Source organism: Nelusetta ayraudi, unplaced genomic scaffold (genome assembly GCF_046127955.1).
Source record: "Nelusetta ayraudi isolate G7.1 ecotype Tasmania unplaced genomic scaffold, CSIRO-AGI_Nayr_v1 ptg000069l, whole genome shotgun sequence".
In the NCBI taxonomy this organism is placed as follows: domain Eukaryota; kingdom Metazoa; phylum Chordata; class Actinopteri; order Tetraodontiformes; family Monacanthidae; genus Nelusetta; species Nelusetta ayraudi.
In genome coordinates, this window is record NW_027466119.1 from 1,459,202 (window position 1) to 1,473,494 (window position 14,293).

A 14,293-nucleotide genomic window follows, 5' to 3' on the forward strand; every position below is an offset into this window, starting at 1 on the left:
ACCCACAAAAATGTCATCTCATCTTCCCCCCCGATCGGACACGCCTTCTGCTTCTCGTCCCACAAGAGCCGAGTCTAGCCACCTCCCCCTTGAAAAGGCTAGAGGGAAGGGACTTCTGGTTTGGCCATAAAGCGGTAGACTGCGCGACACCAGGGCTCTCGACCGTCTAGGGTAAAAAGTCCCCGAAAACTTGAATAACTATTGTCAGATATCATATTAACTACAAAGTGATCAGGGGAACGTTGGAATGGGAAGGAAAACTCCATTCAACCAAAACAGAAACACGGTAACAGACAATATGGCGGAACTACCAGCTTGCTCTGAAACAGAGAGAGATGGCGAAACAAACTCCTCGTGACTAACGACGCGGAAAAGGGCTCGGACATAAAAATTATTAGCAAGGAGATAAGGGATTTAAAAACGGAATCAAAAGAAGTCCTTCGCACGTTTGGAGAAACACTGAGGAACGACGTGGAAAAAGACTTGGACGACTTCAAAGACGAAATAAATCAACAACTTGCGAAAGTCGTCACCGAACAGGAGCTCCAAACCGGCAAGATCAACGAGGCTGAGTCGCGGATTGAAAAGCTAGAACGTTGGGCACAGGAAGCTAATGACGCTCTGGTCATATCATTGAGAGAACAAAAAGCTCTTCAGGACAAGTTAACTGACCTGGAGTCCAGGCCGAGGAGAAACAACCTATGTATCTATGGAGTCACTGAAGGAGAGGAGGGAGAATCTGTGGCCAAGTTTGTGGAAGACCTGCTGAAAAGCAAACTGCACCTGCCAGCAGATTTTAATTTCCAAATTCAGAGAGCAAACCGCTCATTTGCACAGAAGCCAGCGGACGGTGCCCAACCGAGACCCATCATTGTTAACTTTCTGGAATTTACTACCAAAGAGAGGGTCCTGAGAGAGCTATGGACAAAGAAAATAGAACTGGGGAAGAAAGTACCGTCATTCCATCACGATTACGCGACAGAGATGGTCCAAAAGAGAAAGGAGTACAACACTGCTAAAAGAATCCTGAAGGAGAAGGGCATCCGCTTCCAGACGCCATTCACCAAGATGAGGACCCACTGGGATACGGAAACTCGAACCTACAACAGCGCAGAGGAGGTAAAGGAGGAATTGGCGAGATGCGGCCTGACAATGCCACCTGGGGAGTTGCACCCCAGGAAATAAACTATAATAAAATTCCTCGGGCTACACAGGTTCGTTACGCTTTGAAATTTAAGAGGACGAGACGGACTTCCTATGAAACAGCTTTATTTGACAACAATTTAAAATAGACCAGGTTTAGCTGCCTGAGTGTCAAGGAAATAAGTACCATACCAAAAAGACTGTTCAACATAAGAAAATAAGGGGTGTAGTATCTGAATCTATGTATAAGACATCATGTGATCTTATGTATATGGCCTGGTGTGACCTCAGCAGTGAACCTGCTGCACTTCTTCCCTAAGGGCGTCTCAGGGTCCATATATGGTCTTGTTGTTGCCAACGGCCACCAAATTGAAAACAGATGGTCATTGGGGGTGCAACTATGGAATGTATACATTCTCCCCCACTTCTAGCATCTTCCTCCCTGGTTGCCGGGAGGTATAAAAGGTGATGGGAACAAAGCATCATCGGAGTTGCTCACATCTGGCCCAGAGACATCCCCAGGCTTTCCATATGGTGCCTGTCTGACTTTTGACTTCTTTGAAATAAACCAGTTTTTATACAACTAAGTCTGTGTCAATGAAGACTCCTTCAACATCTACATCACTTGAATCCACCAGAAGAATTCACCACAGGGGAACAGGGCCAAAGAAACCAAAGAAAACTCAAAAAAGGGAATAAACAAAACTAAGGGAATCACTACAAACCAAAATTCACGCTACGCCAACTCCTGTCCTAAAGAAAAGAGAACAAAATTAACATACTAATACCTTGAGACACCCAGGCAAGCGTTAAACAGTTAGAACGAAAGGAAAACTTTTATTTATTCTTCGCACACAGACACACACACAAAACAAAACTGTCTGGGTGCAGTCGCTCCGAGTTGCTGCCTCCCCGCCGAGCGCCAGAGGAGGAGAGGGGGAGGGGGGCTTCAGCTTTAACAGCCAAGCGGTGAATGCACAACGATCACGCACACACAGCACCACCTCCCGATGAACGGGCACCCGCCAGGGTTCCTCCTCCAGCTGCGCTTATGGCCCAGCCCGCTCTGGGATTGCTAGCCGAAATGCTAAGAACTGCGAAGGACAGAGTTCTCAGCGTGGACACGCCAGAGGACAGAGTGCTGACTCCAGCCTGCGCTTGTTTTTAAAAGAGCTGCTTTCACTCTGCACTCTGGCGCAGGTGTAATCAGTGCGTTTACATGCAGAGCTTAATCGGACTAAGCAATAATTTGGTTTTCTCGTCCAATCGGAGTTCTCACCTTGTCCCCCTATACATGCAGCTGAGAAATTTGAATTACTGACGGGAACGTGTCCTCCTCCCAACAGTAGGGGGTGGAGTGAGCCTTTTCAGCTGGTCAGCTGCTTTCGGTTGACATATTACATCATTATGATATAGAATGATAGTTCATAATGTACGTGTTACTTACGTTGCAGATAAGCTGTACCCTATTTCTTGTGCTCATGGTTATCTTAAAAGATAACCATGAGACAAGAACGTTGTTTACTGTTGGAGGGCTACAACAACACAATGTCTTCGATGCTACGCTTTGTGCCGTTGCCACGGACCCGAAACTCTCGTTCTTGTTGGATGCGGGTTCTGCGCAGACTGGTGGGAGAGTTTGTGTACAGGTTTTGCAAAGGAACGGTGTCTTCAGTTATACACACGCTCATTAAAGTGCCGACCGTGGAGGAAGCTTGTGCCGCTGCACGCCGTTTCCAGCAGAATAACAGCGAAATTATCGAAATAAAAACAAATCAGAAAAACATGTCTTTGCTGTGCTTTTATTTACAAAGTTGAAATTCTTCTAACTTACAAAAAATGTGAGCGAAAAGGTAGAAATATAAATACGAAGGAATACGTATTTGTTCAGGGGTGCGCAAAGCCGGAGCCCTGCATTTGCTGCGCTACCCTTTTTAAAAAGGTCTCCGTTGCGTGTTATTTTAATATGTCCATCTCTTTTAGAAGAGAAAGCATCGCCCCGGTCTCATCCTCTCTCCAAATGTCAACATTCTTATTCGCGTTTGCCAGGTTGTTTCGCGCCGAAGGCAATAATTCAAATTTCTCTAGTACCATGTAAACGCACTGAGGGACGCAAAGATTGCACTCCGGCGCAGGTGTGATTGATGACGCGAAGGTGGGGGCAAACCCACCTGCCACATAGTTAATTAATTAATTAATTAATTAAAGTGCTTTTTGAACCTTTGGCCGCTCCGTAGATTGTGGAAACGGGAAATGAATTGACTCACAGCACACAGTCACACGCTTGCAGCCGGCTTGTAAGCACAACAAAAAAAAAGAAAAAGACACTGAGCGTAGATGAGCACTAGGAAGGACTAACATGGATAAGGCGTCAATTGTAAATGGAAAGTTCCACTTCAAAACCCTGCCAGATGGCAGTCTTGACAGGACAAAAGTGATATGCATTTACTGTAAAGCTGTATTTAGTTTCCACCGGAGTACGAGCAGTCTTACGTTTCACTTGTCTGCGAAGCATACAGCTGACGCGGAGAGCCCTCCGCCCCCTTCTGAGGTAAAGCAAACCACGTTGGATGGTGTGGCACGGAGACCACTGGCCACGTCCACCACACGCCAACTTTCAACAGCGGGGGCTAAATGGGTGTGGCTACGGCTTGCAGGCCAATTAATGTGGTGGAGGACGAGGGTCTGCGCGATATCATATATATTATACTGACTATGGATGAATATGACACTGACTGGATGATTATGGCACTGACTGTGGATTACTATGGATGCTGAACAGCTGTTATAGGCTATACTGCCTAACTGCACTATATCAGTTGAGTCCTGTACTGTATTGCACTGCCCCCTGGTTAATGCACACTTTATTTATTGTTTTGATTTAATTTAATTGATTTTGTGCATCACAGTTTGATGCAATGCATAAGTGTCATCCTTTTGTCTTAATGGCTGCTGAAAAAAGGGGATGAATAGTTCAAGTTGGAGTTGAAAAGTAAAATATAGAAATTTTGGTAGTACTAGTAATCATTACTATGTAATGTTACAGTTATGCCCATCTGTTATCTTTGTTGGGCTTGACTTTATGATTATTTTTCTTACTCTGTGCATCTTTTGTTTTGTTAGTAGTACTTGCCATTGCTCCAACACGAATAAACATGCTGCATCCCACTAGATGGCGCATTTGCCTTATTTACAAGCACCACGGTCATCGGAGCTGATCTCTGCCACTCTCAGCAGCGTGCATCTACTAAGATCTACGAAGATTCCACAATCTATTACACCTCGTGAGCAAAACAGGCTACAGGTAAAATTAAACATCTTCAGTTGAGCAACTCAGGCAAGTTAAACTGATTTAAAAACAAACAAACACTATAATACTAGGAAAAGAATCCTCTATATGTCAATAAATACAACAGATTGAGTATTCATCAAAAAAAATGCTTACTTTAAATAAGAAAATCCAACAAACCAACAAGTGCAACACTAAAAAGCAAACCAACAATCAAAATAATGCTTAATTGCCTTAGTTTCGTCCCACACTTATCAGCTTAGCTCCTAAGAATAACACACATTATTCACCTGGACAGAAGGAGGTTCTGAGGAACGTGTTGGTCCTGGAGCTTCCTGGTCAGGATGTTCGGGAGATCCCTCTGGCTCAATGTCTGGAGCGCCAACATATTTTAGAATTGCTCCTGCAGAGACAAAGCTCATTAGATCATCAAGCAAAATAGATCAGAAGTGCATTTTCCTATTTTATTATTACAGTGATGTTGCAGTAATATAGGAAAATTAAAAATTCATTTGTTTTTAAATTAAACATTATGGTTGCAGTGTCCCTTTAAAGCTTTTACCCAATTACAAAACTATCATTTTTAAGAGTTTTTGGCATTACTTTACACACTGTACTAGTTAAAGTAATAAAACTAAGATAAATGACCCACTGCCACAGCAGTCTAAAATAGTCAACACCATGCCAAATAAAGTATTTCCATAAAATATTTCTTTGAATTATAAAACAGTAGCACATCTCTAATTAAGGGCCTACAAAATACAAACTAAGCTTAGTAAATTCATCCTAAGTTAAGGCTAAAATAACATTAAGAGTCAAATATGTGAGAGACAACTTCCACTGAACAATAACAGGGGACTGACTACAACAACAACTACAACATGCCCTCCCTCCCGCCCTCCCTGTTAGAATGTGAATAAACGGGTGTGGAGTCAATCAGTCATTCCCATGGCAGGATAGGCCAACATGGCAGGATATGGTCAACTTTCATAAAACAAACAAAAACGCTGATTCATGACGAACAAATATTAGCCAGCCAGCTAACATTTATCTGACGCTAGCTAGCTAGCTGGCTAGCAGGACAAATAAACAAACTGGGGGGGGGGCAACAGCGTTTCCCCTCCACCTCTCCAGCCCACATCACAAACAAATAACTTACCTTTCCCTTTTGCAAGTTTTTCTTGATCGGTTTTCTTTCTTTCTTTCCGTTTTCCCGCACCGCTGGGATAACTCCTTTTTGATGCCATTACGGTTTTTGTTTTTAATCCTCTTGCTAACGGGAACGAATGGTAGCTGTCAATCATACCTGTTGGCGTCGCCTGCCCTCCACTAACGTCACTAACTGCGTGACAGTGCGGCAAGCCCCCAGAGACCAAGATGGCGTCCCATTCCTTTCAATGAAGTTGCTCACCCAGCGCATGGCTCCCAAAAACTTTTTGACTTCCGCATTGATGGGATAATAGAGCATGCGCAGTTGTGTCAGTGTGGAGACCGTCACTGACAGACGTGCGCGCTCACGAACCGTACAAAATTCAACATGGAAATCAATGTATTTTTTACGGAACAACTGACGATGTTTTGAAATTTTATAAATAATAATAACAACAACAACAACAACAACAACAACAACAACAATAATAATAATAATAATAATAATAATAATAATAATAATAATAATAATAATAATAATAATATAAAATAGTATTATTATATTAATATACTATTATTTGTGTATTAAACAGGTGAGCAATGTGCCACTGAATAATAAATAATAATTCTTTGAAGCAACTCTCTATGGACCATAACAGCACTGCCACATATATTTTTTTAATTAATAACCTCTTTGGAAAGCAGCCAAAGTAATGAAATGATTGGTCTATTTATTTCATCAGAACTAAAAAATAAAAAATTAAAACTGAACGATCTTGAAAGTTCCTCCCTTTCTCTTGCACCTGTCGACCGGTCAACTTTTGGCTTCTCTACAGTGGTCGAGAAAATGCCGACCTGTGCTGCAATTAACTGTGTCACCCAATCAACAAGCAAAGGGTGCAAAGGACCCACGTTACTTCGGTTAGAATGATTAATGAAATGACTGTAAGGCACTTTTATGCCGCTGACGTTTTTACGTACGTACGTCCGTGTGTGTGTAGCTAACACAAATTTGCAAATATTTTGTCGTCCTCATGGAATTAAACAGCACACCATGTTAATTTATCAGCGAGTGCTCTCTCTTTTCATGCAATTCATCATGCTTAACATGTAATGCTGAATCATGAAAGCTATGGAGCAAAAAATAATAATTACATAACCACGAGTGAAATAAAATGTGTCATTCATTGAATAAAGATTTCATTCATTCATCTTCTATACCCGCTTATTCCTATTCAGGGTCACGGGGGTCTGCTGGAGCCTATCCCAGCTGTCTTCGGGCGAAGGCAGGGTGACACCCTGGACAAGTCGCCAGTTCATCGCAGGGCCACATAGAGACAAACAACCATTCACACTCACATGCACACCTCACATGCATGTTTTTGGAGTGTGGGAGGAAGCCAGAGAACCCGGACAGAACCCACGCAGACATAGGGAGAACATGCAAACTCCACACAGAAAGGTCCCAGGTCCGGGCAGTTGAAAATGCCATTTTATTTCATTTAACAAAGCATATCATTATTTCATCATGCCTTTAATTGTTTTGTGGTCCTGTGTTTTAGTGCTTCATAATTTTATTCTGTTGTCAAATTTGCCCATCAAAGTCAGATTAGTAATCCTGTGCATCAGTTTAAGGAAAACCAATTCTAGGTAATGGATTGCAGATCTTGTAGTGACCTGTTACAATGGAAAGAAATGTATACATAATAAGTACGTCTGTGTGCCCGATATTTTAGCTAACACTAAACTTTCTGCACAACTGTCTGCATTGTGTTCAAGCTTAAATGAGTTAAATATGTTTGCATACCCAATTTTAAGTAAAATTACACAAAAATTTTTTTTGGAATGTTTTGCTTTTTACAGCTTTCCTTTTGGGGACAGAAAAAGGTTGCACAAATGGGTGGAAAATGTGAGAAGAAAAAACTGGACACCCAATGACAACTCCAGGCTGTGTGCTCTTCACTTTGAGGAGAAATCTTTCATTTTGCGTGGTGAGAGAAAGTGCCTAACTTCAACAGCTGTCCCAACCATTTTTAGTTTCTTCAAATCAGGTAAGAGCATGGCTACCAAACAAAAGGTAAGTGAGTCACACACACACCCACACACACACACGTGATTTTGGTGTCAGAGATCTTGGAAGAAGACAGTTTTCTAGTGATTCAGGAACCATGTGACAGCCATATTGTGTCTGATGTACATGTAGAGATCACCAATGATGAAGAGGTCACAAATGATGAAGAGGTCAGAGCAACAATGAAGGGATTTTACATTGACTGCTCAGTTAACATGTTCAATGTTAAAATATTCACATGAAAAAAACTTGAAAATCGTTACGGCAGACGTAAAAAAAATTTGTAAGAAAGTGTTGAAAGTTATCTTGAAATCATTTATGAGGATACTCATTATAATATTGATGAAGTGTTGTTGTTTCATGTTTTGTTGGCTGTTTCAAGGGTTTATTTAGTTTGTTGTGACACAATCTAAGGTTCAATTTGTAAAGAAATAAAAGTTCTTGTGAAAAAAGATAGTGGTCAAAGTGATTGATATTTGTGTTTGTGTTTTTTGTAGTCTTGTCTGGATTTGTCCTGTTCGTTTCTGGTCTGTGTTTGTGTTCCCACTCTTGGCCTTCACCTTGTCGTGGTGAGTGGGCTTTTAACTCAGACAGGCCAATTATATATATTGTGTGAAGCCAGCAAAACCTCATGTCATGTTTCCTCATGTCGTCCACAATTGGTCCCCCCTGGGGAACAGCAGCAGCCACTTTGCTCTGGTTCTTCCCCAGCACTGTCTAGCTAGACTTATTACTCTGACTTTTCACTAAGTTTTCACAAAATTCCAAGTCAGAAAATACACAGGCGTCCCCGTGCACCCCTTTTTCTTACTCTGGAGCAAAAAGGTGGAGAAAAAACTCACCCCTCTGGTAGTTTACCTACCAGAAGCTTCCGGCTCACTTGTGGAGCGGGAATTTCAGTGTTGATTCAGAATCAACACCGACCTGACAGGCACGGTTAACGTATGCGCTCCGTCCTGCCCCGGGACCGTTCGTAGACGACAATGAAAACAACCCACTGGTCACTGATATGTCTGAGACAAGAACAATTACTTCTCACCCGATCTCTGAATCAGCACTTCCCTTCCAGGTTTGCTTGGATAGACGTGAAGCCGATCAGATCCACTCTTAGACGCCGATCCTCTCGTCTCTCAATGCTTGGTTCGAGGTAGAGGGGGAACGAGGAGTTTCCTCCGTTCCTGGTCCGCGGCCCTCGACGTCCCAGAGTTTCACTGACGGGTCTCCAGCTATCCTGTTCGTGACGCCAAACTGTTGTGGAAAAGAGCAAAGCTACCGATGCAGAAATGCTGAGTAAATAAGTAATTTAATGAACATGAAATAAATGATCGGATATCCGAGGCACAAACAAAGTACAACCAACAGAACAGATGCAACAGGTGCAACAGCTCGAATGAATGCCAGTGCAAGTGCAAAGAGAGAAGGAAGAAGAAGGTCTTTTATACAGTGGACCCGCAGGGGACGAGATAAGGAAGAAGGAGGGGAGGATGAGAGGAGACCAAACAACGAATACCTCACCCTGGCGGGCCACGAGGAGAATGTCTCCAGAAGGTTATACAGTGAAACTAACAGATTACACGGGAGGCCAAGAATACTTATTTTCCATTACATGGTTCAAGTGAACCGCTGGATTCCAGGAAAAGGCTTCGTCACCGTCAACCTAGTTAGACATAAGCTTTACTAACAATTAATTTAGCATGCTAATAAACAACGAAACAAAACTTTATCATAAAATAGGCGGCGTCCATTTTTGTGTAGGGGCATTGAGGAGAAAAACGTGCAGTTAACACAGACATGGACAAACCTGCTGCGTGTCTCTGTCCGGCCCGCGTGAAGCCAGTCATACCCCCCCCAACGAAACTTTGTCGGTACAGAACTTTGCCGAGTTAGGAGAGACAGCAGGCTCGATTTGTGGCAGTGGCACCCGTTCCGCGACTGCCGCGGCATTCGCTGCGACTGCCGGAAGTGTCACTGCTTGGTGCCGGAAGTGTCGATGCTCGGTGTTGCTAGCAGTCGCGGCATTTGTGGCATTTGCTGCGACCGTTGCTTGCTATTTGTTATTTTAATTTAAAATACCAGTACTTATGCTCCTTTATGTGCATTTAAGTGCCGTATTCACTTATTCTTTTACTTTATATGCACCTCTTAATTATATTTATTTTGTTTTCTTTACAATATCCACGTTTTCATTTACTCATATGATATACTTCATCGGATCTGTGTTTATTATCCTCTTTTCGAGTTTGTAATGTCATCATTTCAATAGAAAAAAAAAAATTGCTGCGACTGCCGGAAGTGTTGCTGCTCGGTGTCGCTAGCAGTCGCGGCATTTGCTCCGACTGTTGCGCGCTATGTGTTATTTTAATTTAAAATACCAGTCCTTATTCTCCATTATGTGAATTTAAGTGCCCTATTCACTAATTATTTTACTTTATATGAACCTCTTATTATTACTGTACTTTATTTTAATATTTATGTATAATATTTATTTTGTTTCCTTTACAAAATCCACGTTTTCAATTTACTTATATGATGTATTAATTTTTATCAGTGTTTATTATCCCCTTTTAGAGTTTGTAATGTCATCATTTCAATAGAAAAAAAAACTTGCTGCGACTGCTTTCGCAGCTCGGTGTTGCCAACAGTCGCAGCACTTGTTGCGACTGCCTGAAGTGTCGCCGCTTGGTGTCGCTGGAGATGCTGTTATTTGTGCCGCTGTTCGCTGGAGGTGACACTGTAAATGTTATCGGGATTTTACAAACCACTGACCATCTTATTTTTATTTATTTATTTATTTTACAAAGAATCTGATTGCTTGGAAGCAAAAATGTCCTTTAAATAATGTTAGATAATTGATTAATAGATCGATTGAGTTTCACTCCAGCCTCTCTCTCTCTCTCTCTCTCTCTCTCTCTCCCTCTCTCTCTCTCTCTCTCTCTCTCTCTCTCTCTCCCTCTCTGACATTTTTACATCATTTTCTCACTGTTGCCTGCCATAAGTGTTTCATAATTTTGAGGAACCTAACCCTTAACATAAAATTTTAATTTGTGTAATGAGTTGACATTTCTAGGTGATGAACTATGCCATCTTTAAAACCCTGAAGTAAGTATATTTCCACCTTTGAAACACAATGACACAAAAGAGATTGGAAGTCTTTTTAATAAACATCACTCCTCCTCAAATTTCGAAAACACCTTGAGGTGCATTTGGTCAACAACATGTTTGTTGAATAATTCAAAGTCTTCCTTTTTTTCGAATTCAAACATAAGCATTTCAGCTGATGAACATTCCTCATATCCACTCTCCCAGGATTTTAGTTCCACGAGCAGCTCTTTTTTCGTTTGGCTGTCCATGTGGAGGACAGCAGGGAGTTCAAGTGCACCCTCACACTTTGTCCGGCGGCACCAGTCAGCTGCAGCAATGGCATGCCTTATAAGGACACTTTCCTGCAGTAAAGATGAAAACATGGTCCAGGTATTATATTGATGTAATTTCCAGCTATTGCTTAACATTTAGAAAGGAATTACTGTACACCAATAACAAATCTTTCATATTTCGTAAGTAAGAATTCTGTCTTTAGTACAGTATATTGAGCAACCTAAAATCAAATGTTCATTCACAGAAATAAGTAATGGGTATGTGATTGAATGACATTTGTTGGAGCTTGATCACTACCCTTAATTTAGTTGCCTACCAATGCCACAGTATAGTGAAGTGATGCTGCATTGTCTTATGATGACACAAACATACATCTTATGGAATGGTTATATGGGTTTTATAAGGTTAATGGTATTTTTTGGAATCCCTCAGGTGGACCTGGGAGGTGGTGAGGGATCTCTTGATTTCCAATAAGACACCACTACAATCTTCTTCCAGAAAACCAGAACAAGATAGATGGATCGACTTAATCTGCCAGGTTTTTATTCAGCTCCACTGTTATTTTTTCACAGGAAAGAACTGATCTTGAAAAAAATATACAGATGTCCAGGCTTCAGATGGCATAATTTAACATTCATAATGTTCTGAAGTCTGGAATTGTGTATTGCCATAACGATTTCTGCCATTAGGTGTCACCATTGAGCAAGTTAAGCAAGTTAAGTGTGCTATGAAAGTATATACTTTTATAATAAAAGCTGTTATACAAAATTATTATTATGTTTCATACTAACAAGCAATATCACTTTCTGAGCGCTTATACTGTTAAGTGCAGTAATAGTAGCAGCAATTACCTCTTCTGCATTCTCTGTCTGCTCTTCCACACTGGAAAAAAAAAAAAAAAAACATATGTAAATGGACTGGTGCAAAACCACTATTTGCCACAAGTGGCATAATGGATTAGATAATGTCACATATTTGGGAGTACGCCCACAATGCAAATAATGTTGGGTACCTTTTCTCCCCCTTCGCAGATGTGCTCTTCAGAAGAATAGATTCAGCACGATAGCGACACATGTTGCTGTTGAGTTGCAACCACTGAATCAAAACCTAAAAACCCAAAAAAGGAATATCAATATTTGCAACAAGTTTGTAAAATAGTAACAACAATAACCATTTTGAATACATCAGTCTTTTATAAATTCATTTTGCAGTGGGAAGCGACAATCAGTGGGACTTGAAACTTTAAATCATGCTTTACTTTGTTGTAGTTGTAGTGTTTCTCAGAATTGTATTCTCAAAATTCCAAAAAGTCAATTTACACCTATAGCTTTTACAGGCATATGCCATTCGTGGCTCAATGTGTGAGATTGGCACACAGACAAATTGTGAGATGATATATTCACTCCCCCCACCTAAAGTCACTGAATGCATCATTTCAGTCATGTAACTAGCCTGTAATAGTTTCAAATTCTTTAAACACTTTATTACCCCCAAAACTGTCTTCAGGAACCCTGTGCTCTGTTATTTTTCATCCACCTTTATCCATGTTTTTGTTCTGAATAAATTGTATCTGTTATTGTTTTTCTGAAAGTCAATAAAATATACACTTATAAAAAGTAATTACTTGTGTCAGCTAACAGATGTGTTTTCAAAGTCACAAATAGTCTATATAACAACTGTAATTTCTCTCCCTTCCCAGGGTGTAAAAAACCTTTGCAATGCGTGTGCATCTTTGCTGTTGAAATATTGTGTGATATTGTGCCGTCCTTAATTACAATGTTTGATTTTAGCCAAATAAATAAAGAAATAAGAATAACAATAACAAAAAGTGCAATAAGACAATAATAACAGACAACACCACTAACCTTCAGGTTGTTGAATACAGTGAAATTTTCACTGTATTGTTTCTTAATGGCAGGGTCAAACCCCCTGTGTCTCCACAGATACATTCTGTTGGAGAGAACCTGCCCACTCAGCAAGTTTATCTCTAAATCCTGTAGAATTTCAGATGCATATTTACAGTTAGATTAGGTGTTCACCTGCTGCAATCAGGGAATGACATTTATGAGACAAAACATAGTACAGCTCATTGAAGAAAGGTTCACAGTAGGCCTGATATGTCATTACCTTTATCTCTTCATCTGGCAGAATGTCGCCTACTTTAATTGACTGCAGGATGTTGTCTCTGTTTTAAACAAAACATTGCCAAAATTTAACATGTTGCTTTGAAATAATACACTTTAAATAACCCAATGTATGTAATTGGTAATTGACAACAATATGTACATATAACTAGCATGATGTCTTGATTGATGATTGGGTAACATGTGTTCAAGAGCTAAGAATCTCTTGTGCAAATAGCTTTCTACGTGTTACAAAAGTAAGTAATCATTGATTACCGGGTTATTTAATTTGGCAATTGTTTATGTTATCCACAGGAATTCCTACTGCTGTGGACCCATAATGAAATGAAATATATTCTATCTCTAATATTTAATGTAAAGGAACTGAAAATGACTTGACACATTAAGGTAAATTCCTCCCTAATGTTCTTTGTCAAACTAATACAGTAATAATGTTGACTTCAGTGGCGGCCATGGCTCTGATATGACATTATTCTTACACATCTTGGATTACATGGCATCCGCAAAAGAAATCCTTTGATGTCCAGTCACCCTGAACACCAGCACACTGGAAATGCAGCCAATTTTTGCAAACACTGCATTGAACCCATGCAAATGTCTTGACGTCTTCATGGAAAACACTGGTGGAAAACAAAAGTGGGAAAGCTTTAACAATAGTCTACAAGACAAGATGCACAATCAAGTTTATCCATTTCATTTGACTTAAGACAAAATGATCTAGACAACTGTGCTATGCTATGTCGACTAAGTAAAGCTATACCATGCAAATGAACTACAGATAAGCTGTCTTTTTTATCTACACACCTGGTTGTCCCAGTTGCTCGCTGGAACAAACATGATTTTATTTTCCATGCCAAGCAATGGCTGCTGGAGTCTTCTTGTTTGGCATCCGCTTCCTGCAGCCTTGCTTCTTTTTTTTTCGACCTTTAACCGGTCTTCTTTAATCGGTGGGAAGTCCTGTACAACAAGACCTATGCTGTAACAATTTTTTTGTTACCAGTATAGATTTTTGACATATTCATTCATCAATTAGTCTCACCTCAGTATTCAGGTTTTTGATCATCTGGGTTGCATGGTGCAGACGCAGAGTCCTGCACTGATTCAAGGTCAAGGATTCAAGTC